At 37.5% G+C, this 27,370-nt stretch overlaps 1 protein-coding gene across 4 annotated transcripts in view; it reads right to left on the reverse strand.

Annotated features, from left to right (window-relative positions):
* Positions 1-27,370, reverse strand: part of LOC150095684 (major vault protein-like) — a 248,434-nt gene that overhangs the window by 161,208 nt on the left and 59,856 nt on the right. The gene's annotated exons all lie outside the window — the stretch shown is intronic.

Below are 27,370 nucleotides of genomic sequence, written 5' to 3' on the forward strand. Positions count from 1 at the left end.
GTCTCCATGGAGTCAGAAGGCTCATGGTAGGAGACCCATTATTCACACAATATCTATTTTACCTCTCACTAAACTCATTCACTGCCAAAGCACTCACAATCACCTCTGGCAACCCATTCCACCAACTCACCACCTCCAAGCAAAAAATGTAGTCCTTAACACCCTTGCTGACCATGCTCTTACACAATTTCTGTGCTTGTCCACTTGTTCTCTACTTTCCTGCCATGTACTGAAAAAAAAAAAACGCCTTCAGTGTCAATCGTAGAAAACAACTTTGATAACTTATGCTTCTATAGCACCTCCTCTTTTTTTGCCTATTATCAAGTCAACCCATCAATATATTCTCATAGGGTGCATTCTATAAACCTTCAATAATCTTTGTCACTCATCTCTGGATCCTCTCTGGCACTTCTTCATCCCCACAAAATCTGGCACTAATAAAGCCACATCTGGACTACTGTGCACAGCTCTCGACACATTACAACCTCATATAGGGGAACAATAACTTCTCTATCTCAGTTTGTTACTATATACTTCAATAACCATGTAATCTGGTATGCAGTTTTTGCTACCTTCACAATATGTCCTCTTGACTCCAACTCCCTGTCCACAATCACCCCCAAGTCCCTAGCCTCATCAGTTTCCTGCAATTCAGTTCCATCAATATAGTACACAAGTTGTGATCACTTCTTCCAAAAATGCATCCCCTTACACTTGGTCATATTAAACCAGCAGCCATTTACTTTTGCCAATACTGCTAGCCAGTGCTTTTTTTCTGGAAAAAGAGGTGCTGGTACTCACCATGAAGATGTTATTACAGCAACTTCCACACTTTTAACATATTTTCCGATATACCTTGGTCGTCTCTAGATTGCTTCTTGCTTTTGGTATCAACTGTAGAATGACGACCGTGGAGCAGCCATGAGTCCACATATTTGCTAGGGTTGAACTGAGTGAGAGGAGGTCCTACTATCCTGATGAACGTCAATGCAGAAGTTGTCCGTACAAGCAGATATGACCTAGATGAAGTTACTATAAGATTCATCTGAGAAACCCCTTTCACATTCACTGGAAGATATTACAATTGTGCCCAAAGTGTGCTTTAGAAGATGTAGTATGTCTGGTACTTTATTTTCTTGAAGATATTCACGGAAACCACAAACTGCTTCTCTTTCATTTAAGCGAAATTTGCATGCTAATGTTTTAATTTCGGCTTCAACTTCACTTTCAACCTGACTGTTGCAGAGTGAATATAGAACCGATAAACTGATATTGGAAGCAATTGGAAGTAAACACAACTTCCTGTTTCCGGTTGCGTACCAACCTATGAAACAGGAAAGCAGGGTACCAACTTATAAGTAATGAAAACTGAAAATTCAATTTGTGAACACAGCACCATCTACAGGAATATTTATAATACATTTTGCTGTCAATAAATCGCAAATTTTTAAAAACATAAGAAAAAAGGTTCCGGTACTGCATACCGTTGCATACCACCAGAAAAAAAAAGCACTGCAGCTATATTTAAGTCTTCTTGCAGGATCTTTCTATCACTTTCACATACCATTGCTCTTCCAAGTTTAGCATTGCCAGCAAACTGAATATTTCCTGTGAAATCATTTCCTATATCACTGATGTACAAATTAAACAACAGAAGACAAAGTACTGAGCCTTGTGGTACATCATTGGTCACCTACCTTCTCTTGGACTCAACTCCTCCATCTGTCCATCAGCCACACTCTAAATCCAAATCAACTGATTCATATTCATCCCCATTTGCTCCAATTAATGCAACAGAGTCCTGATCTAAGTTGAATCATGTCAAATGCCTTTGCAAAGTATAGCAATATCAGTAAGCAGTCATTTCCTATATCAAACTCCACTGTCATTCATTTTAAAACACAAGCAAAGTACTAAAGAAAGACCCACCGTTCCATTCATAAAACCTTGTTGTTCTTTATAGGATATCATATTCCTATCCACCCAGTCCTGAATTCTGTCCTCCACCACTTTCTCCGATATATTAACTACGACTCCTGAGATGACGAGTGGCCTATAATTCGTTATGTCTGTCTTGGATCCTCATTTTTTATTATTAATACTATATGGTATCCCCACAGAGTCCAAAGACTCATTGTGGGAGATCCAAACTAATTATTATACATATAAAACCTATCATACCTCTCCTTAAACGCATTCACTGTTATTTAGGAACTCAACACTAATTCTGGCAATCCATTCCACATGTTCACCACTCTTCATGCAAAAAATCAGGTCCACACATCCCTACTACCCACACTCTTACACAACTAAGGACCATGGAAAAATTTCCTTTGCATTAATTTTATAAATTGCCTTTAATTTCTTAAAAGTTTCTATCATCTCCCCTCTTTTATGCTTATCAACTAAACTTTGTAACCCACAAACATTTAACCTATCCACACAGGCAGCATTCTACAAACTTGTCATCAGCTTAATCACTCATTTCATCTTCTGTAACATCTCCTAGTCCTCAAAAATCCCAGGTGACCAAATCTGTGCACAATAGTCAAGATGCAGCTGAATCATAACCTTATGAAGAGGGATAAGAAATAATAATATTAAACACGGATAAATAAACTTCCCTATTTTTACTTGCTAGTATGTTTATCAACATTCAAGTAATCATTTGAGCCATTTTACTAACTTGTGCAATATGCCCTCTAAACTTCAATACTCTGTCCACCATTATCTCCAAGTCCATATCCTCATCAATTTCCTGCAATTCAGTACCATCAATATGATACACTGTATACAATCTTTTCAACCTGAAGTGCATAAACTTACATTTTGCAACATTAAATTGACAATCATTATCCTTTGCCAAAACTAACAATTTATTTAAATCATCGTTAGAATACTATCTACTATCAATCTCCCAGTTTTACATCAGCAGCAGCAAAAAAATAACTAAATATCCCCTCTTAAATCTTTCTTTATATCACTGAAATACAAATTAAAGAGTAGGGGCCCTGTTCAGAGCCCTGGAGTACTCCACTAGTCACCTTTATTCTCCTAGATTCCACTTCATCATATACTACTATCTGGTGTCTGTCTGTCTGTCAGCCACTTCCCTATCCATGCTACTAGCTTCATATCATTCCCATTTGCTCCAACATTTGTATTTTCCATACAGTATTCTGTTAAATGTGTTTGCAAAGTCCACTAGTAACATGGTGTAGTCCTTTCCTTTATCCAATTCCACTGTCACTTTATTATAAAATGTGAATAAATTACCCTTTAAAAAGCAGTGCTGCCCACTACAGAGTATCACATCCATATCCACCAAATGTTGGATTTTATCTTTCACCAACTTTTCCAATACTTTAAAAACCACTCCTGATATATTAATTGGTCTATACTTTGCTGCCTGTCTTGGAGCCACCTTTATGTAATGGAATTATTGTAGCTTCTTTCCACTTTGCTGGAATCCAGCGAGAGCCGAGACTTAGATTTAACAACTTCATCAGATGCAATGACAATTCTCTTGCACATTCAAGCAGAACACAGGCTGACATGCCATCCAGCCCCACTGCTGTGTTCACATTCATATTTTTTCAAAATGCTGGATACCTCTTCATTTACCTCAATTCTGATACGTGTCTCTGTCACATCAAGAACTGAAAAATCTCCACTTGGATGATACACCTTTGGAAAATGATCACTCAGCAACTGAATCTCTCATATGGTAAGAAAGGCCTGATTTGGCCTTTCTTACCATAGTAATCACCCTTCTTGCTTACACTTTGCATTGCTCGTGAGTATGCATATCACTTTTTTCTTTACATAATATTTTCTTTTTTAGCAGCTCTTGCTTTAAGTCTCTACTCACCAACTTAATTCCAACTTGGTTTATCCTCCTGGCCTTGGGTTAGGACTTCCCATGCATTACTTATGACTCCTAAGTCTGTTATAATTAACAGCTTTATAATTATCAGGATAAACTCTTTCTTCACAGAGAATTCCACATGTTTGGCAACATCCCAGAAAAAGACTCCATAGTCACTCTACTCATTTTGTGTTTTTCACAAAAGGTTTAAAGACAATTTAAACTCAGAGACTTAATACTGTTTCCATGATGTCGTCTCAGTAACTAAGATGAAATATAGGTTCGATTAAACATATGTTTAATTGTATGTACCAGATTCATTCCATTATACTTAATAACAAGTTTAAACCAACCAAATAGCTGATTAGGAAAGTGCTTGATGAGAGCTCAACAAAGTTACATTTTCCTAGAGCAAATGTTAAAGAAGTGTGTGACGGTGTTTCAAGCAAAGAGGGAAAGTTAAATAATCGATAGTGAAGAATTATGAAGATGATATGGTAGATATCGTCATCAAATTCCTGATACGTATCCTCAAGGGGGGGGGGGGGGGGTACAGGATATTATGATAGTACTACATGAAGAACTTACATCATTACTAACTTCCTTTTACAAATTTTCCTGCAATTCAATCTGTTATCTGTCAACACTCTAACATTATCACATCTCAAATTTCTGTCTTCTAAGGCACTTTTTACTGTATCAATCCACCTATATTTTGGTCTTCCTCTGAGTCTTTTTCCTTCAAACATGGCAGAGAACACTTGTTTTGCTAATCTTTCCTCTCCCATTCTGTTTAAGTGACCACACCACCTGAGATTAGCTCTGCTAACACATTCCTGGATGCTAACAATGTCAAGTTCTTTCCTAATATCCTCATTTTTAATATGATATTGCCATTGATACCATCTGTTCATGCCCCTAATCTTTCTCAGGACTCTCATATCTGTGGTTTCTAGTCTTTGGTCAAGTGTTATATTTCTAACCCAGCTCTCAGATCCATAAGTTAAAACTGTTTAAACACTGTCTTGTATACAGCTAATTTAGTGTTTTGACTAATTTCTCTCTTATGCCATATAAATTTATTCAGTTGACTTCCTACCATACTGGCTTTGTTGATTCTGTTGTCTATTTCCATATTTAATTTATGATCTTCAGTAAAAACTGTACCTAAGTAGCAGAAATGTTTTACTTGTTCTATAGGTTCTCCATTCACAATGCAGTTGATATTTTCATTGTCTTTGCCTTGTTATTGCTGATTTTCACACCAAATTTATTACAACAGTTATTCAATTTAGTCAAGGAATCTGCAGACTTGTACTGGATTTATTGAAAAGTATAACATCATCTGTATAAAGTAAAGATCTGAGATTACATTTCCAATTTCGATATCAGGTTTATACCACTTTCCTTCATAATGTGATCCATTTAGATAATGTGCATCCTTGTCTGACACCAGATATTCAAAAGATATTCAAAACACAACAGTTATATTGTGTCAATGGGACATTACATCAAGCAATACTTAGTCTTTATTTGAGTTGTAAATCAGCAGATCTCATCATATGCCTTTCGCAGGTCTACAAAATTTAAATACAGATCTTTGTTAAATTCCCGCGATTTCTCAAATATTTGTCGTAAAGCGAAAATCTGATTTTGACAGCCTCTATTTGGTCTGAATCCAGCTTGTTCTTCACCAAGCTTCCCTTCCAAAATCCTTCTCAACAGTTTCTCAAGTATACTTGCATAAATCTTACCAGTGTTAGATCCTAAATGAAGGAATCTTGGAAAGAAATCATTCATTTGGAATCTAACATATAAAGTTGGTGACAAAGATAAATACCTGCACATCAGCTGTAATTAAAAGTGAAACTTCTTCACTTTATGTAAAATTTGTATTATTTATTTCAAGTGCCTTATATTTTAGCTGATGTGATTATATTAAGATTTCATTTTTAAGTATGTCTAAAAAGAGAGATAATCTGATTTAAATTTAAGCCTCACTTAAGCTATGTAAAATTGTGAGTCATCTAAAAAGTTGCTAAGTAACAATTCCTGGAAGGCATAAAGTTACACATGTACAGCTTAACGCTGGCGGCTATAGCTTACTCATAAAATTAAGTTGGCATGCATTCTGTGAATCCAAGTGTAACAGCGTCATAAAAGCAAAGGATGAACCCAAAGGGGTGAAAAGATAAGGGTCGTGTGCAAAAAGGGGACTGAGAAAAAGAGGATGCTCCATAGAAGAATATAAGGGGTTGAGCCCATATCGGGAGGGCTCTCTCTGGTCATAATGTTTTCCTTTTTTGGTGGTTCGGAAGTTAGGGGCAGTTTTGTGTAGGGGGGAAGGTGAAGTCTGTGATAAGATGTCGGACTGCGAGCATTCTTAAAATGAAGTAGGATTCTATGCAAAGCTGAAGGTGAAAATTCCAATTCTAGCAGAATCAAGCCATTGCTGAAAAGTCCCATCGAGTTGTTCTTGAAATGCAAAGATTTGAGTGCATTTTCGGCAGAAGGAATGAAGATAGCGTAACCCCTACGTTCGTGTATGGACAGCCAATAGATGAGAAGTACCCAGACATACATGTGGTGCAAAACGACGCAGAAAAAGCTCAGTAAGGTGCAATTACTCTAATTTTGTGTGAAAGTTCATTAGAAGAGAGAAGATTGTTTACGAATATGAAATTAAGAAGTGTATTCTAAAGAACTCTGTTGGCAGTCTCTACTTAGAAAGTTAACCTCCTTTGAGAGTAAGAAGAATTGTATGGGAGAGAGATCTTTTGTAAATTTTGTATGTGATAGGATTAACTTAATGCGATAAGAATAGTAGAATTTAGTATCTCAGTAACATTAGAATGTTTGTTAGTTTTCTCTTACGAGTAATACTACTGAAAGGAATTTAGCTTAACTTAATATCATTTGCTATATATCCCAATGTGCAGTTACGGTGTTTAGCATGCCTTATCAGATTTAATTGATTTAGAATGCGTTATGCTCTTAGTTCAAGTTTTATTTAGTATTGAACATAACTGAGTGTATGAATTTTGTACTGTGTTTCAGATATTCCAATAAACATGTCATATTTACCTGAACCTGAGTCATGTCTGATTACGATTCCAAATTACCACTTATAAAAATAGAACCTATTTGGGCGGGATGGATTTAGAGAGTGAATACAAATATAGATTTAGGTCACGACTGCAATAATCTAAATCTATACTGCAGTTTAAGTAAGATATTGTGTAAATAATCTTCAGATGCTAGTATTGTCTCCCTGAGCAAGGATCTTTTCTGCTATAGGATACTGGCTGGCGCAGCAAAATATACATTTGCCAGTATCCGAAGAGGAAACAATCCTAGATATAAGAATACGATTAAAGTAAGTGAATAAAGAGAATAAATCACAAAAGATAAATCTCGAACAACAGAGCAGCCGGCAGAATTTTGATTGCATAAGGTTGGTTTTAGGTAAGAAAGGATAGATTTAAGTAAACAACGAATCAAGCATAAATTGTATAGAACTACAGAAACAAGTTTTAACATTGGCACAGCTGACAGGATGTGATCAGGGCCCCTAAAATTATGGTTAATAGGGAATAATCACTATAAGTTGGTCTTGGATTTGTAAAAGGCAATCAGGCATTTGTTGGAATAACAAAGAGTGTGGAAAAAGGAAATTTTAAGTTTGTAAGATGAATGCAGGTATGCCTCAACCATCGAGCTCAGATTTAGATGACTCTGAATTCTTCATCATCATCATCATCAAATGTAGTACTATCATATCCTGTACACCCCTTAAAGGGTGTACAGGATATGATAGTACTATATGAAAAACTTACATCACCACTAACTTCCTATCTACAATTTTCCCCCAAATCAATCTGTTACATGTCAAGACATCAACCTTATCAGATCTTATATTTCTGTCTTCTAAGGCAAATTTTACTATATCAATCCACCTATAACTTGTTCTTCCTCTGGGTCGTTTTGCTGCCAACCTGGCAGAGAACACTTGTTTTGCTAATCTTTCCTCGCCCATTCTGTTTAAGTGACCATACCACCTGAGATTAGCTCTGCTAACGCATTCCTGGATGCTGACAATGTCAAGTTCTTTCCTAATATCCTCGTTTTTAATATGATATTGCCATTGATGCCATCTGTTCACACCTATAATCTTTCTCAGGACTCTCATATCTGTGGTCTCTAGTCTTTGGTCAAGTGTTTTACTTCTAACCCAGCTCTCAGATCCATAAGTTAAAACTGGTTCGAACACTGTCTTGTATACAGCTAATTTAGTGTTCTGACTAATTTCTCTCTTATTCCATATGAATTTATTCAATTGACTTCCAACCATACCAGCTTTGCTGATTCTGTTGTCTATTTCTATATTTAATTTACAATCTTCAGTAAAAATCGTGCCTAAATAGCTGAAATGTTTTACTTGTTCCACAGGTTCTCCATTCACAACACAGTTGACATTTTCAATGATTCTGCCTATTTTCATTGTCTTTGTCTTTTTATTGCTGACCTTCATACCATATCTATTACAAGAGCTATTCAATTTAGTCAGAGAATCTTGCAGATTTATTTAGAAGTATAACATCATCCGCATAAAGCAAAGAGCTGACATTAACATCTCCAATTTTGATATCATGTTTAATACCACTTTCCTTCATAATGTGATCCATATAGATAATGAATAACAGAGGGGATAATGTACATCCTTATCTCACACCAGATTTAACATTAAACCATCTTCCTGTACTTCCTTTAATTCTAACTGCTGATTTACAACTCAAATAAAGACTAAGTATTACTTGATATAATGCCCCATTCACACCATATGACTGCAGCGTACTAAATAGCTTCTCTCTTGGCACCTTGTCATATGCCTTTTCCAGATCGACAAAACTTAAATACAGATCTTTGTTATATTCCCATGATTTCTCAACTATTTGTCATAAAGTGAAGATCTGATCCTGACAGCCTCTATTTGGCCTGAATCCAGCTTGTTCTTCACCAAACCTTACTTCCACAATTCTTCTCAACCGGTTTTCAAGTATACTTGCATAGATTTTGCCAGGAACACTCAGTAGGGAAATACTTCTTTAATTCTCACATTCGGTTTTATTTCTCTTTTTTATATATGGGTACTATTAGAGCTCTACTCCAATCATCAGGAATTCGTTCCTCTGTCCAGGCTTTCTGAACTATGCGATGCAGCCACTGTAAGACTTTTATACCACCATACTTCAGCATTTCTGGTCGAATATCATCTACTCCTGCTGCCTTTCCACATTTCAAGCCTTTGATGGCTTTTTCTACTTCAAGTATGGATATGTATTCCTGACTGCATGCCTGGTCAGTGTTTTTTACCACTGTGCTGTCATCATTGCTTGTTTCATTTAGCAGTTTTTCAAAGTAATTACTCCATACTTTAAGGATATCTTTTTCTCCCGTTTTCATGTCACCTTTATCATCTCTAAATCCTTTTACAGCACTCTTTCCTCCATTCTTAAGCTTCTTCAACAACCTCCAGAATATTTTGCCACCTTCTTGATATTTATTTTCTATATTCTTGCCAAAGTCCTCCCATGACTTTTGTTTAGCTAGTTTTACACAGTGTTTAGCATTCTTGCATTTGTCTCTATATTCTCTAAGAGCACAAGCTGACTTATTTGACAGGAACTTTTGGTATGCTTTCTTCTTTTCCTTCACTGCTTCTTTAACTTCCTGTGTCCACAAGGGAGTTCTGATTTTTTTATCCTTACAGACAACCTCACCACATGCCTCTCTGGCAGAATCAACCAATGTTTTCTTCAGAGTTTGCCACTGAATCTCCAAGGTTTGATTCCTGTTCTCAAACTCTTTCATTTTTTCTTCAATACACAAAGATTTTGTGTATTTTAGTCTACAGTTCACATCTGAGAGCTGCTCAACTTTTATTCGCTTTAAAACTTTCTTACATGTCATTCTTTTCAATATGAAATTCAATTTTATCCTGCTCAAGACTAAATAGTGATCACTTCCAATTTCAAATCCTCTGTACACTCTGGTGTCCTGCACCAGGGAGAAAACATCACTATCAACAATAACATAGTCAATGAGACTTTTCTTATTCCTAGCCTCTTCTCTCCATGTGAATTTGTGCACATTTTTATGTTGGAACATGGTGTTAGTAATAACCAGTCCATGTCCTAAGCAGAAATCCAACAGATATTTGCCATTATTATTAGCTTTGCTCGTTTCTCCAAATTTTTCCAAAATATTTTTGTATGTCTCACAATCATTTCCAACTCTGCTATTTAGATCCCCAACAACGACCAACTTTTCATTTTTCATTGTGTCAGTTGCTTTTTCTAACGCCTCAAAAAATTCCTCCACTTCTACCTTAGTAGAACCTTCTGTGGGACCATAGGCACAAATAAGTCTCATTGTCCAGTTCCCCATTCTCATATTTGCATACATTACTCTACTTGAGACTGACTGCCATTCAAGAAGATTAGCCTCGTATTTTGTGTTGAATACTATGGCTACTCCTTCTTTTGTATTTATTGCTCAGAAAGATCTCACCAGTTTGGTCTTTTTTGTTTCAGTCACCCCTATTATGTCGATCTGGTACTTATCTAATTCCTCAGCTAGCTTCATTTATTTGCCATTCAGGCTTCTTACGTTGATAGTACCGATCTTTAACTCTGGTGATGTTGAGTTGGGGTTTATTTTCAGATTTGTTCCAGTAGCTGACTTTTCGTTGTTCGCCCTGGTTCCCTGGTGAAAACAACAGGGTGCTTGTTTAATCGGGCGACGCCCCAGCCGGCATGAAATTTTGTCATGTTGTACCATCATTCTATATTTTGGTTTAACCAACAAGAATACAATTTGGTCGGCTAAATCCCAAATTGCCAGCCCATCCTCGTCCGTTCAGTATCCAAGTAGATACCCAACAGGGTGCACCACGAGAAGGTGAGGATTGGACATTAGGTCAGAAGCCCTGGTCGGTTCTCCGCATTCCTTTAAAGGTTATGTGGAGGTCTCCTCTCAGTTATACAGCTTTGACCCTTAAGCACCCCCTCTCTGAATTCTTTAGGACGATAAATCCTCAACAGGTCTTTTCTCAGTTCTCAGGGGAGGAATCTGATGACATTCTAGCGTTTTTTGAGTACATACAAGAACTAAGAAGAATTTGTAGATGAAGTGAGCTCCAACTGCTAATTCTTCTCCGAAGTAAGCTTATTGGGAAGGCAAAGACATACTTTTATTCCTCGCCTGTCTTAAAAGAAACTAGAGATTACAATAAATTTAAGGAGGTCCTAATATACCAGTTCTCTGAAGTAAGGAATGTGGGACCAAATTTATGGAAGCTCCAGAAGATGGTACAAAAAGACAAAGAAAGTGTGTCAGACTACCACAACCGAATCTTAGCTCTTGCCAATACGTTGAGCGTCTCTGACAAAGACCGGCACAATCTCAACTGGGCAGTCTTCCAACATTTTAGAGGGGGATTGAGACAAGAACTGAAGGAAACAGCGTTTGGGAAGGATATAACAAATTTAGAGGAATGCCTGACAGCAGTAAGACAAAGAGAGCAACTTGGAGACATTTGTACTGCAGCCTCAGTTGGGTCTGTCAATGTCATTAGAGAAGAGAGAAGCAACATTATAGATCAGGACACTAAGGTAGATCATACAGAGAGGAAAGAAAAGCAGAGGGCACAGAAAGGATGTGAAGTTAGTAGATCTGAGACAGTCTACCAGGTTGCAAATAGCAGCCCAACTCTTAGTGAAGTACACTCATTGATCCAACAAGAAGTAGAGAGATTACAACAGCCCATCATGGAGCATCTTGATGCTGTACTAGGTCAACTGACAACAACTTCAAGGGCAAACCACGAGAACTCCTCATTTCCAGAGGAAAGAATTAATAACATGATCCACCAAGAAGTTGAAAAGATGCAGGCCCCATTTCTTGATAAAATGGACACGATGATGAATAAGTTATCAGAGCTGTCAGCTAAATGCAACAGGAATTCTCCTATATCCTCGGACAGAGATAATTCTAGAGGTTACTCCTGGGAGCCCCCAAGATGCTATAGCTGCAATAAGTTGGGACATCTAGCCCATAACTGCTAGATGTAACGTGAAACGCAAAACTGCCAGCTAACTTCCAAACTACCAAAACAGGAAAACATTACGACCAGAGAGAGAGCCCTCCCGATACGGGCTCAACCCCTTATATATTCTTCTATAGAGTGCCCTGCTTTTCTCAGTCTCCCTTTTGCACACGACCCTTATCTTTTCATCCCTTTGGGTTCATCCTTCGCTTTTATGACGCTGTTACACTTGGATTCACAGAATGCATGCAAACGTAATTTTCCTAGTAAGCTATAGCCGCCAGCGTTAAGCTGTACACATGTAGCTTTATGCCTTCCAGGAATTATTACTTAGCAACTTTTTAAATGACTCACAGTAAATTTTACATAGCTTAAGTGAGGCTTAAATTTAAATCAGATTATTTCTCTTTTTTAGACATACTTAAAAATGAAATCTTAATATAATCACATCAGCTTAAATATAAGGCACTTGAAATAAAGAATACAAATTTTACATAAAGTGAAGAAGTTTCACTTTTAATTACAGCTGATGTGCAGGTATTTCTCTTTGTCAGCAAGTTTTATATGTTAGATTCCAAATGAATGATTTCTTTCCAAGATTCCTTCATTTAGGATCTAACACTAGGAACACTCAATAAGGAAATACCTCTGTAATTCTCACATTCAGTTTTATTTACCTTTTTGCATATGGGTACTATGAGCTCTACTCCAATCATCTGGAATTGATCCCTCTGCCCAGGACTTGTGAACTATAAAGTGCAGCTACTGCAAGACTTTTATTTCTCTATACTCGAGCATTTCTCGTAAAATATCATCTACTCCAGCTGCCTTTCCATATTTCAGGCTTTTGATGGCTTTTTCTACTTCAAGTGTGGATATGTATTCCTGATTGCATGTCTGTTGAGTGCTTTTTACCACTGTGCTGTCACTGCTTGTTTCATTTAGCAATTTTTCAAAGTAACTACTCCACACATCAAGGATATCTTTTTCTCCAGTTTTCATGTTCCCTTTATCATCTCTAATTTCTTTTACAGCACTCTTTCCTCCATTTCTGAGCTTTTTTCAAAAGAATATTTTGCCACCTTTCTGATATTTATTTTCAATGTTTTTACCAAAGTGTTCCCATGACTTTTATTTAGCTAGTTTTACAAAGTGTTTAGCTTTCTTATATTTGTCTCCGTATTCTTTAAGGGCACAAGGTAACTTATTCACCAGGATCTTTTGATATGCTTTCTTCTTTTCTGTCACTGCCTCTTTAACTTCCTGTGTTCACTATGTTCTGATTTTTCTATCCTTGAAGACGTAACCACATACCTCTCTTGCTGAATCAATTAATGTTTTCTTCAGTGCTTGCTACTGAATATCCAAAGTTTGGTTCCTGTTCACAAACTCTTTCATTTTTTCTTGAATAATATTTGTGTAATTTAGTCTACAGTTAACATCTGAGAGTTGCACAACTTTTATTCTCTTTAAAACTTTCTTACATGTTTTTATTTTCCATATGAAATTCAACTTTATCCTGCTCAAGACTAAATGGTAGTCATTTCCAATTTCAAATCTTCTGTACACTCATGCACCAGAGAAAGCATCATTATCAACAATGATGCTTTCTCTGGTGCATGAGAGAAAGAATCATTATCAACAATAACATAGTCAATGAGACCTTTCTTATTACTTGCTTCTTCTCTCCATATGAATTTGTGCACATTTTTATGTTGCAACACTGTGTTATAATAACCAGTCCATGTCTTGAGCAGAAATCCACTGGATATTTGCCATTATTAATGGATTTGCTCTTTTCTCTAAATTTTCCCAAATATTTCTGTATGTCTGACAATCATTTCCTACTCTGCTATTTCGATCTCCAACAAGGACCAACTTTTCTTTTTTCATTGTGTCAGTTGCTTTCACTAAAGCCTCAAAAAATTCCTCCACTTCTAACTTAGTAAAACCTTCTGTGGGATCATAGGCATAAATAATTGTGATATTGTCCAGTTCTCCATTCTGATATTTACCCACATCACTCTACTTGATATTGTCCGCCATTCAAGAAGATTAGCCTCATATTTAGTGCTGAATACTATAGCTACTCCTCTTTTTACTTGATGGTTATTGCCTGAATATAACATTTATATTTATTACTTTTGGGATCAAAAGATCCCAAAAGCAATAAATACAAAATATAAAGGACATAAAAAGCCTATACCTGAATTGCTGAGACGACGACATATTTATTGCTTAGAAAGATCTCACCAGTTTTTGTCTTTTTTATTTCAGTCACCCCAATTATATCCATCTGGTACTTATCCAATTCCTCAGCTAGCTCCATTTCTTTGCCATTCAGGTTTCTTATATTGACAGTATCGATCTTGAACTCTGGTGATGCTCAGTTGGGGTGGGGGGTGGGGGTCAGGATTTGTTCCATTAGCTAAGTTTCGGTGTTTGCCCTGATTCCCTGACAAAAACAATGAGGGAGGGGGGGCGTGTTTAACTAAGCAATGCCTCAGATGACATGAAATTCTGTCATGTTGTACCATCATTTTATTTGTGGTTTAAGCCAATAAAAATACGATTTGGTAAACTATATTCCAAACTACCAGCCCATCCTCGTTCATTCAGTATCCAGGTAGATACCTAACAGGGTGGACTATAAGAAGGTGAGGATTGGACATTAGATCAGAAGCCCTGGTTTGTTCTCTACATTTCTTTAAAGGCTATGTGGAGGTCACCTCTCCTACCACGACTTTGGTAGATATGATTTCAAAGGCGACAAGTATGAAATGAAAGAATTCATTCAAGTACTATTGCACAAATCTTTTCTAGAACACCCAGTAAGGAAACTGCTTGATAATTCTCACATTTTAGCCTGGTGAAACAAATTATTATTATTATTATTATCCAGGCCTCCATGGAGTCAAAAGACTCATTGTGAGAGGTCATTTTTAGGAAACACAAAGTTTATCATAACACTCCTTGAACTCATTGACGTTCCTACTCTAACCACTCTCTGGGGCAATGCATTCCAGGGTTCAACCAGCTTCCACACAAAGAAACCACTCCTCGCCCTCCTGTTCACAGCTTCCTTTCGTTACTTGCAGGGATGGCCAATTTTCATCGCTCCTTCCTGCCGTTCCACCAAGCGAAAGAACTCTCCAATGTCTACTGTGTAACTGCCTCTCCACAGTTTAAAAATCTCAATCATATCAACTCTCCTATCCACCAAGCTCTGCATCCACATTCCCTCAGTCGATCCTCTTAACTGATATTGTAGTCCTGAAACCATCTTTGTTATCTGCCTCTGTACCCTTTCCACAGTTAATTTATCCCCTTTAAATCCTGGGGAACAAATCTGAGAAAAATAGTCTAAGTTTGGTCTTATATAACAGAATGATATCTCTGCAGTCAGCATCCTTCTCAGCATTGCAGCAATCCTCTGGGTTCACCACCTTTGCAATATGCTCCCTGAATTTCAGTTTTCTATCAATCATCACCCCCACATCTCTTGTCTCCCCAACTTCCTCCAGTATAGTTCCTCCAATCAAGTATGCATCAATCCATTGATGGGTCCCATATTTCAAGACTTTACATTTTGCTGCATTAAACCGAAACCCCCATTCATTTGCCCATCCGTCAAGTTTATTCAAATCCTCTTGCAGGGCTGCCACATCTGCATTATTACTGATAACCCTTCCCAGCTTCACATCATCCGCAAACAACTGATTATTCCCTTGCAATCCATTGACAATGTCATTGATATAAAGGTTGAACAATACAGATCCCACTACTGAGCCCTGTGGAACACCACTTGTAACCTTCTGCCTCCTTGATATTGTCTCACCATACACAACTCTCTGATACCTATCAGATAGCCAATCCTGAATCCAGTTTACTAACCTGGCATCTAAACTTGACATGGCAACTTAAATATCAGCTTATCATGTGGCACCCTGTCAAACACCTTTGCAAAATTTAAAAAAATGGCAGTTTATGCCTTTCCCCTCATCAACTGCTCTTGTCACTTTATTATAAAAGGCAATCATATTAATAAAGCAAGAGCACACCTTAACAGATCTATGTTGATTCTCACAAATAACATTACCCTCATCTGCCCAACGCTGTATATAGTTCCTCACTAATTTCTCCAAGACCATAACAACTACTGATGACACACAAACTGGCCTATAACTAGACATTTCCAGTCTGCAGCGGCACTATCTTACCTTCCTTCCATTCCTTGGGTTCCTTTCCCACAGCCAGACTTTTATTGAAGAGCCAAGTCAACGGAGCTGTCAGTTCTTTAGCACATTCTCTCAAAACACGTGGCGAAATACCATCCAGTCCCACAGCTTTACTAACATCCAGAATACTCAGTATGTGGAACACACTCTCCTCCTGCACCTCTAAACCCTGAACCTTCCCTATCCCTCTAGTATTAGAACTTTCTTCTCCAAAATGAAATACTCCAATAACTTGCTCATTGAACAAGTTATGTCCACTCCACTATGTCCTCTGCATCAGTCACTCTTTTCCCATTTTTAATCGCAATGTCATTCTTCCACAATCATTTCTCCTCCTACTGCCCACATCGCTAAAAAATTCCCTAGGATTTTCTTTGGATCTTAGTGTAAATCTCTTCTCATATTCCAGTTTTGCCTTCCTCACCATACTGGTCACTCTCCTGGGCTGCGTCTTATATTCTTCGTGGATCTGCCCTCCACCCCTCTCCTTATATCTCTTCCATAATCTCTTTTCAACTGCAGTTCCTGTTTGATATTGTTTGTCATCCACTTTACACCAAATTGTGTCTGCTTCTTCACTCATTGAATACAGCTTACCATTGCTGCTAACAAATATTCTTCCTCAATTTCCCAAGCACTAATGATATCCTGCCCTCCATGGAACTGCCCCCTAGTTGATACCTAAGACTATTATAATCACCTGTCTTATAATTCCACATACGTTCTCTTTTCTTTGATACACCTACATGTCTATTCATCTTCCAAGTCAAAACCACATGGTCACTCTCTCCAGCTGGTGGGAGAGATGTCATCTCACTTATTATCAGCCCTTCTGACGCTGTGGCCAAATCTAAAACTCCTATCCAAATCCATCTCCTCTATTACATGTTGCTATTCTATTGCAGAATTCTAGAAATTCCATCCTCTTATTACTACATGCATTTTCCTCTTCCCAGCTCATACTGCTGTAGTTAAAATCTCCCAAAACAATCATTCTTCTTGCACCTGCCAAGCTAAACTGTCTAAACATTTCCTGTTCCCCATCCTCTGTGATACTTGGCTTGTAGCAACACAGTACTAAATATCCTGTCTTGGACACTTTTACCTCATCATATGCTTTCAAAACAATTAGTGTCACTGCCTTCCAAAGCTTCCACTCTTAGAAGACATAAGACATCACTTATCATAAGCAGTACTCCACCACCACATTTTCCTTTCCTATCCTGCAGAAAAATGCTGTATCCTGTCACTTCAATTGCTGTTATTATATCATCTTTCATCAATCGTGTCACAGAGATCCCAATAATCCTTGTCCAGGCTGACGCTAACTGTGCCACCAATTCATCTCCTTTATTTCAGCTACTCTTGCATTAGTATAGAGCATAAAAATGTCACTGCTTTTATACCCATTATTGACCCCTCTTGACCCCACTGGACTCAGTGTTACCTGATGTCGTCCCCCTCCCACAAGAGGCCACCCCCTGCTACCATTTATCCTGGGAATTCTAGTTTCCCTGCATTGACACACTGACTTGTTCAGAAAACAGCAATCTCTCAAGATGTCTTCATCCTTACTCATTCAAATGCAAGTGGTCTTTCACATACAGTTACCCTCTAAACATCCACATATTCCAATCCTCTCTTCTGACCCATTCTGGCTATTATGCTATTCAGTATTACTGCTCTTCTGCTCAACTCATCACTATCATAACAATCATAATTGAGCTTTGAATGTATAAGTGCATGATAAATGTGGAGCAAAGAGCATCAATCAGCACCCCATTCAGTAGAGGATAGAGTGCGAAGGATATTCAATGTTTTTTTTTTGTACTTTTCTTTGAGATGACGAACGTGTGTAAAGAATATAATATAATAAATTTAGTTTAATCCTTTATCCAAGTGTGAGCAAACAAAGTTTGCACCTGAGAGTATCTTCAGGACTGGGGTAAGGTGATACAACACCAGGGCAACTCGTTGCAAAGGTGTAGCAAGCTACCAACACTCCTGTCTCAGTATCTCCTTTAATGCAAAACACATCTCCTTGTGGATATGTATAATGTTATGCATTAAGCGAAGGGCCACTACCCAGACTAGTTTCGACCTTTATTGAGGTCTCTTCAGTGGGAGCCAGGCCCAAGTTGAGATACCAGGCAGAAGCATTCGCAGGTCATCTCTACCTATAGGAGTTGCCAAATGGTGTGCCACCCTTTTTTAAAAAATTACTCTGGATTTAGAGAAAGATGTTGAAAGTTTATTTTTCACTTGGTTAGAGTATAATAAATTTAGTTTAATCCTTTATCCAAGTGTGAGCAAACAAAGTTTGCGCCTGAGAGTATCTTCAGGACTGGGGTAAGGTGATACAACACCAGGTCAACTCGTTGCAAAGGTGTAGCAAGCTACCAACACTCATGTCTCAGTATCTCCTTTAATGCAAAACACATCTCCTTGCGGATATGTCTAATGCAGCTTGCTACACCTTTGCAACGAGTTGCCCTGGTGTTGTATCACCTTACCCCAGTCCTGAAGATACTCTCAGGTGCAAACTTTGTTTGCTCACACTTGGATAAAGGATTAAACTAAATTTATTATACTCTAACCAAGTGAAAAATAAACTTTCAAGTGTGTAAAGAATGTTAGCTTTCTGTCAAAGATATGTCCGAAAAACTTAAACTCTGGTGCGACTGGGATAATAGTTTGTTCATTCCAACTTGGGATTGGGGTGAAGAGTGCATTTTTGGCAGAAGTGAACAGTGTTTTTTGCAGAAAACCTGAACCCATGACAAAGAGACACAAATGTTGAAGTTGCCTTTCAATGACCCTCATATTGCAGGAGTGACAGTAAATTATGAAGTCATCAACATAAAGGCTATTGCCTAATGGGGGAGGAAGCTGTTCAGTAACTGAGTTCACTTTGATAACAAAGATGGTTGTACTTAAGACAGAGCCTTCAGGAACGTCCACTTCTTGTTGATATGGACGAAATAATGTGCTTCCGACTCGGACTTGAAAGACTCGGCTGGATAAAAAGTTCTTAATAAAAATAGGAAGGTGTCCCGTCAGACAGTGATTAACAAGTCTTGTAATATGCCATATCTCCAGGTTGTGTCATAAGCTTTTTCCATGTTGAAGAATGTTGTTTAATTTGATGGTATATATTGGTACATATGTTTAATATGACGGTATATAAGAAAAAGCTTATGTATATACAGGGTGTTCGGGATAAATTTGACATATTTATAATTAATTATATTTTTCCGTAAGTTACATGTATTAACACACACTTCTCTTCATTTAAAAGTTTGGACCCTTCTTCATTCATATACAAGATGTCAGAAAGGATGGATAGCTGGAACCCACCTGAATCATGGAAGAGAATAACTTGTATCATGATGATTCGTGCCCGCCATCAAAATAAGGATATTACGACTGCTGCCCAATGCTCCCTGAATACAGTAAAAACAATCAGGCATGAACTAGAGACTTGCAATGGTGACTACGAGGATGTAGCAAGAAGAAAGATCCCTAGCAGACGATCTGATTGCATTCGTACAGCAGAATTCCTCGCAAATCTGCAGGAACAGGTGTTGAAGAACCCTGGCATTGGAATTCGGGCTTTGTTCGTGGAGTTGCTAACTGTAGTCAAGCCCTGGATAACAAGGGTAGTCAATGGTAGGCCGTATGTATGGCAGCAGGATTCGGCCCCTTGCCACACCTCTGGGAAAAGTCAAAAATGGTTGTCTGAAAATTTCTACGACTTCACCAGTCCAAATGTTTGGCCTCCAAACTCCCCAGACCTTAACCCCATGGATTATTTTGTATGGGGCGCAGTTGAAAAAGACACCAATCGCACTTCCAGTAATACAAAAGCCCAGTTAATGGATAAAATTAAAACAGTTTTTGCGGCCCTTCCCAGGGAGACTGTAGCATCAGCTTGTTCGAGGTTCCGAAGCAGAATTGAAGCTGTGATCGATGCTAATGGTGGTTATTTTGAGTAAATCTTGTTGATAGTATTGTAATTAACTCTGCTGTAATGTTTTTTTGTCAATTCATTAAATTTAATAGATACAAAGAAGATTTTCTTTTTCCTTACGAAACTGTCAAATTTATCCCGAACACCCTGTATATCATAAGCTTTTTCCATGTTGAAGAATGTTGTTTAATTTGATGGTATATAGAACACAGAATTATAAGTAAATAATTATTTATTGACTTATTGCTGATAATTTGCTGATCTTATAACCAGCATCTTCAGAGCAGAAAAACAGTTTCTCACAGTACACGAGACTACAACAATAACAAAGGAACTAGTTTAACAAAATTGTAGCAACAACACAAAGACTAAAGTCCTAAAAAAAACAGAGGGAGAAAGTAGATACCAGTTATGTCTTAAGATAACTGTCTCCCAAATCTTAGGCAAATTTATACAGCCATATTTGTTGAGATTTGGAGTATGTTTGAAGGCTTCTGTTGCTTCTAAGAAAAATCTCTCTGACATGTAAAAGCTACTGTGCAGTATTTTTGTTTTCTTCCAGTTGATCCTGTGTGTTGGGATATCTAAAGCATGGTCTGCTAGGCATGACTTGCCATAGTGATAGTGCCGGATGCATCTTTTATGTTCACTGATGCGGATGTCCACAGTTCTTACTGTTTGAGTGTGGTAAGCCTGATCACATGAACAGGGTACTTCGTAGACACCTGGATGTGATAAAGGAGAGATGCTGTCCTTGGGTTAACGGATGAGAGTTGCTAATTTGACACATGGTCTGAATATAGTGCGTAGTTGATGTTTATTGAGAATTCTATATATCTTTTCCGATGTGCCTTTAATGTACTGGATGGTGACTGTTTCATTGAGTTCTCCATGCTGGATAGTGGGAGAACTACAACATCTTATGGGGATTATAGCCATTGGCCAAGAACGTGTGGCGTAAGTGAGCTAGTTCAGCAGCAAGAGCATTGTCATTGCTCTCGCTCTGTGGGTTAGCATTTTTAAGATACCATACTGTTCTGTTGAGAAGGGTGATAGTGCGATTGTTTGTGTAAATATCTCCCTGTATGTGTGGGTTTTCTAAAAACTGAGAATAATAAGGAACCATCTGGAAGACGTGTGATTAGTGTATCCAGGAAGGGCAGACAGTTATTAGCTTCCAGTTCCATTGTAAAGTGGATTTTTTTGATGTTGGCTATTTAAATACATTAAGAATGTATCCAGTGTGCTTGGGCCATGTGGCCAAAAAGCAAGCACATCGTCAACATAGCATAACCAACGTGTTAGTTTGAGAGTGGCTGTATTGATAGCTAGTTTTTCCAGGTGTTCTATGTAGAAGGTGGCTAAGGGGGGAGCCCACAGCTGTCCCATCTAATTGTTTGTATATTTCCCTTTCCATGTGAAATATCCTGCATGTATTGTGAATTTAAATAGGTCGAATATATCAGGGGGAAAGTGTGACTTTAGCAGATTAAGGGTTTCAATTAGTGGTACATTTGTGAATAGTGAAGTGATATCAAGGCTCACCATTAAGTCTGAGCTTTTTAAGGTATGGAGTTCTAAAATACTTTTTAGGTAGGCAGAATTTTTGACAAAGGAGGGAGAATTACTTGTGAGAGTGGCTAGTAGCTTGGCTAAATGTCTAGCCAGTTTGTATGTGGGGCTATTATACTATCTACAATAGGGTGTAAGAGAGTACCTTGTTTGTGAATTTTTGGTGCTCCATATATATCCTGGGTGTTTTAACATGGAAGGGCTTGAATTTGTTTACTGTTTCTTTGGACCAGGAAGTGACTTTTTTCAGTAATTTATGCACCAATTTCTGTTGTGTGTTGGTGGATTGTGATCTATAATTTTGTATATTGCCTGATCTTGTAAAAGTGTGTGCATTTTGTTGTCAAATTCTGTTGATATTCTTTGTATACAACCTGCCTCCAGCAATAGTCAATAACATACATTTAAATGTGGCCAACATCCTAATCAAGTCTAAGTCTCCCAGAAATAATATCCCTCATAAGGAAATCATTGCTCTAAAAGATTTACATAATAATAACTAGATTATCATAACAAAAGCAGACAAAGGGAATGCAATCATGGTGATGGACATGGCAAAATATGAAAACAAAATGCACACACTTTTACAAGATCAGTCAACATACAAAATTATAGACTGCAATCCCACCAACACACAACAGAAATTGGTGCGTAAATTACTGAAAAAAGTCACTTCCTGGTCCAAAGAAACAGTAAACAAACTCAAGCCCTTCCATGTTAAAACACCCAGGATATATGGAGCACCAAAAATTCACAAACAAGGTACACCCTTACACCCTATTGTAGATAGTATAAATAGTCCCACATACAAACTGGCTAGACATTTAGCCAAGCTACTAGCCACTCTCACAAGCAATTCTCTTCCCTTTTGTCAAAAATTCTGCCCACCTAAAAAGTATTTTAGAACACCATACCTTAAAAAGCTAGGCTAATAGCTTTTTAAGCTGCTAGCCTCAAAAAGCTAGTAGCCAAGCTACTAGCTTTTTAGGGTGAGCTTTGATATCACCTCACTATTCACAAATGTACCACTAATTGAAACTCTTAATCTGCTAAAGTCACACTTTCCTCCGGATATATTCAACCTATTTAAATTCACAATACATGCAGGATATTTCACATGGAAAGGGAAAAAATACAAACAAATAGATGGCACAGCCATGCCCCCCCCCTAGCCAACTTCTACATAGAACACCTGGAAAAACTAGCTATCAATACAGCCACTCTCAAACCAACACTTCGCTACGCAATGTTGACGATGTGCTTGCTATTTAGCCACATGGCCCAAGCACAATGGATACATTCTTAGTGCATTTAAATAGCCAACATCAAAAATTCACTTTACGATGGAACTGGAAGCTAATAACTGCCTGCCCTTCCTGGATACACTAATCACGCATCTTCCAGATGGTTCCTTATTATTCTCAGTTTTTAGAAAACCCACATATACAGGGAGATATTTACACAAACAATCACACCATCACCCTTCTCAACAGAACAGTATGGTATCTTAAAAATGCTAACCCACAGAGCGAGAGCAATCTATTCCAATGACAATGCTGTTGCTGCTGAACTGGCTCACTTATGCCATACGTTCTTGGCCAATGGCTATAATCCCCATAAGATAAAGAAATATTAAATACCCTAAGAAACCCCTCCTTCTATCCAGCACAGAGAACTACAACAAAACAGTCACCATCCCTTATATTAAAGGCAATTGGAAAAGATATATAGAATTCTCAATAAACATCAACTACGCACTGTATTCAGACCATGTGTCAAATTAGCAACTCTCAAGGATAGTTGAGAGCTGCTAATTTCAGACCGTTCACCCAAGGACAGCATCCCTCCTTTATCATATCCAGGAGCTGACGAAGTACCCTGCTCATGTGATCAAGCTTACCATAGTCAAACAGGAAGAACTGTGGACATCCACATCAGTAAACATAAAAGATACATCTGGCACTATCACTATGGCAAGTCAGGTCTAGCAGACCATGCTTTGGATACCCCTGCACACAGGATCAACTGGAAGAAAACAAAAGTACAGCACAGAAGCATTTTACAAGTCAGTGAGATTATTCTTAGAAGCAACAGAAGTTGAAATATACTCCGAATCTCAACAAATATGGCTGCATAAATCTGCCTAATTGGGAGACAGTCAGCTCTCTCTCTGTTTTTTTTTAGGACTTTAGTCATTGTGTTGTTGCTACAGTTTTGTTAAACTAGTCCCTTTGGTGTTATAACTAGCATCTTCAGAACACAAAAACAAAATGTGTTTTTGTGTTCTGAAGATGCTGGTTATAACACCAGCGAAATATCAGCAATAAGTCAATAAATAATTATTTACTTATAATTCTGTGTTCAGATATATACTGTCAAAATTAAACATCTACGACAAACAAATAAGCCTTTCTACACACGCTGAAACAACATGTTCTTGTTTCAGGAAAGCATCTCTAATGAATGTTTTAAATTGGCCAGATGGTCCAGGTTGATCAGTGTTTAAGAAAACCACATTGTGTGTGTGTGTGTGTGTGTGTGTGTGTGTGTGTGTGTGTTAGAAAAAACGTTTGTTGCTATCTATGTTCCAGAGAAGTCTTATGTTTACTATTTTTTCCAAGACCTTACAAAGATAGTTAGTCGGAGCAATTGGACTTGCTAAATCCTTGTCAGGTTATGGGAGAGCAATAACTCTCAACTTATACCAAGAGTCTGGAGACTCTTCCTCAGTAAATATTCTGTTGTATAGTAAGGGAAGGAGGTCTACAGAAAATTAAGGGAGGTGTTTAATCATCTCATAATGGATGTCATCAGGGTCTACTATACTAGGATGAGAGGGGAGAAGTGCTCTTTTGAGTTCCTCCTTAACAAAAGGCTGATTGTTCAGCTCTATCCCCTTGGTACAAAAGTTTAGCTGCCGTTTCTCTTGTTGCTCTTTCAAAATTAGAAAATCAGCAGGATATGAAACTATTGCTGAGATTCTGGCAAATTTTTATCTCAAAGTGTCTGCAATAACTTTGAGATTAGCAACAATACATCCATTAAGTTCCAAGATAGACAATCGGTTTGTGCTCAACTACCTTTCATCTTCTGCATTTTATCCCATACAATTTTTGCACTAGCTGTTTGATTAATCGATGATGTAAATTGGATCGATGATAGTTTTCTTGAGCATGTTTAAAACTGCTATTGAGTTTATTGTGGTAAGGTATCTACAAAATAAACATCTCATGCTTTATATCCCATATGCTCTATAATGATCTTTTTTTTTTTTTTTTTTTTTTTTTTTTTTTTTTTTTTTTTTTTGCAGCTCAGCACTCTGGATTCCACCAAGGTTTTGGATAGAGTGGAAATCAGGATTAAGTTTTCAGAACTGCTGCATGGACAATACAATCTGTTACATATTTCACTGATAGGCATTTGGCTAACTGCATCAGTATTAAATTTTGCAAGTTGGGAAAAATCTGACTCCAGTCAGCTTGGTCAATTTTCCACATGGGCATCTGTGTATGAGAATATGGTTCCTGTGAAGACATAGATCTAATAACAGTAAAAGAATCACTTCAGTATATGTCTTCAACATCCCATGTGAGCAGTGGAAAAATGGCAGGGAAGCAGATTGTAAAATCGACTGCAGAAGAAGATATTTGCTCCATTATGCATAAAGGAGAGGTTATGGTTGCCAAGCATTCACTCAATGATACGACCTCATCTATTCGTGATGGCACTACCCCACAGAGCGTTATGTCCATTTATTTTTTATTTATTCATATAGGGGGTTTCTCCTCTGCCCCTTTGGGGAGGGAGATGAGCCCACCTAATGAGGGATTAAGTACATGTATCTTATGGCTGTAAGTTCGTGTGTGTTCATGGAATCGGTTTGTCTGTTCTGAGGGATGAAAAACCCAAGTTTCCGGGTGAAAAAATGTATGTCCATTAGAGTCACCCATGTAGAGAATTGGCTGAGGCAGTTACAATACGAGATTATCAAGTTCCATTTCATTTAATTCATAAACCATTGGTAAATACATCGAGCATACAATTGACCTAACTTCACAGATAGGTCAATTGCTACTAGTTCCAGAGTAGTATTAATATTCACTTATAGAATCCCAAGATATGTCATCTTGATAAAACATGCCAAACAGCAGTTTTTCAACATGACTAATATTTTGTGCATGTACTGTATTGAGTATACTGAAGTGATCTGTTATATGTGAAAGAGCACTATGCTGAGTGTGTTTTAATTTGTTTACTATATGATAAATCAGTGTCGGTGTAAGATGATTTAAGTTGTTTGGCAGCTGTCTCATAAACTTACTTTCAAGTTTTAAGCCCAGTAACTTGTTGCCAAGTAAAATAACATAATTTCTATAAATCTAATTTTAGTAATGATGGGAAGGATAATGTCATCAACCTGGGACAAATGCTAGAGAAAAGTTTCTGGGAAATAGGTGGCTGATATCTCTAAAGTATTTGAGTTTGAGTGCTATCGTATAGTCCATTTTGTAATTTCTGCATATGGATTGCCAGCTTTCTGTCTAGATGCACATTATGTGTGATGATGAACCAACCTGCAACTAATTCAGATTGGTTCAGCACCATTCTTATTTAAAGCCTTAATTTTATCAAAATGAATTTAATGTGAAGCAATGTAAAGACTTTTTTCCCTTAGTATTAAACTCTTGAATTCATTTTTAAATCTCAATGGCTGGACATTTAAAAAAAAAAATAAAATAAAATAAAAACAGCAATATTTTGTGAAGCTTAGTTTGCATACCATTAAAAGTACTACTATTAACTGCAAATGTGCCACTTGCATACATTATAATCATTTAAAAAACAAAGCTATATTCTTATAGGATTCCTTCATATGCTATTGGAATGATGGTATATTTATATTTTATACTTTATCAGTGAATAAAAAAAAGCACAGCCCTCAAAACTAAATTTTGATGCATTGTAAACAAATGACAAATAGCATGAATGATGTATAGTTTCCCTTTATGAGTCCTTGACTCCCTGGAGGTCTCAGATAATAATAATTATTGAAAGACATAGGGAAAAAAAAAATCCATTTGTAGATGCTTCCAAAATGAGATTGTCTTTACACTCCTTTTACGATTTCAATTGCAGTTAAGATTTCAGCTTACATTTTGCTCAGATTCATTGTACAACATGAACTCTGGCTGGTTTACCAACAGAGGTGCTAGCATAACTCACAGCTAAAAATCTGGATTAGGTTCACAGTAACACAATGCTACACTTTCAAGTATATTATTAGAGTTGTTTTCATTGTCATCAACTGCCCATGTTGCAGGTAGTTCAGGAACTGGCAACTATAATGAGGAACTGTCTTATAGCTGTTGGCAAGTTCAGTTATTTTGTTATATTTCAACTTTACAGAAAAGTCAAAAGTATTTGTTAAACAGAAGTTGCAATCACTTGCATGGTCTTCCATACCACTGAGACAGCAAACAGCATTGACATACAGTATGTATACCTTTTAACCATCCTCTACTGTGCACACCTACTGCAACATATCTGTAAACTCCAATCCAATCCTCAACTCCTACTTTACATCCAAAGTGCAACTAACACTTTCTTGATCAGGA

This window comes from Typopeltis vanoorti, chromosome 20, assembly GCF_054136105.1.
Source record: "Typopeltis vanoorti isolate ZY-2024b chromosome 20, IOZ_Tvanoo_1.0, whole genome shotgun sequence".
NCBI classification, from domain to species: Eukaryota; Metazoa; Arthropoda; class Arachnida; order Uropygi; family Thelyphonidae; genus Typopeltis; species Typopeltis vanoorti.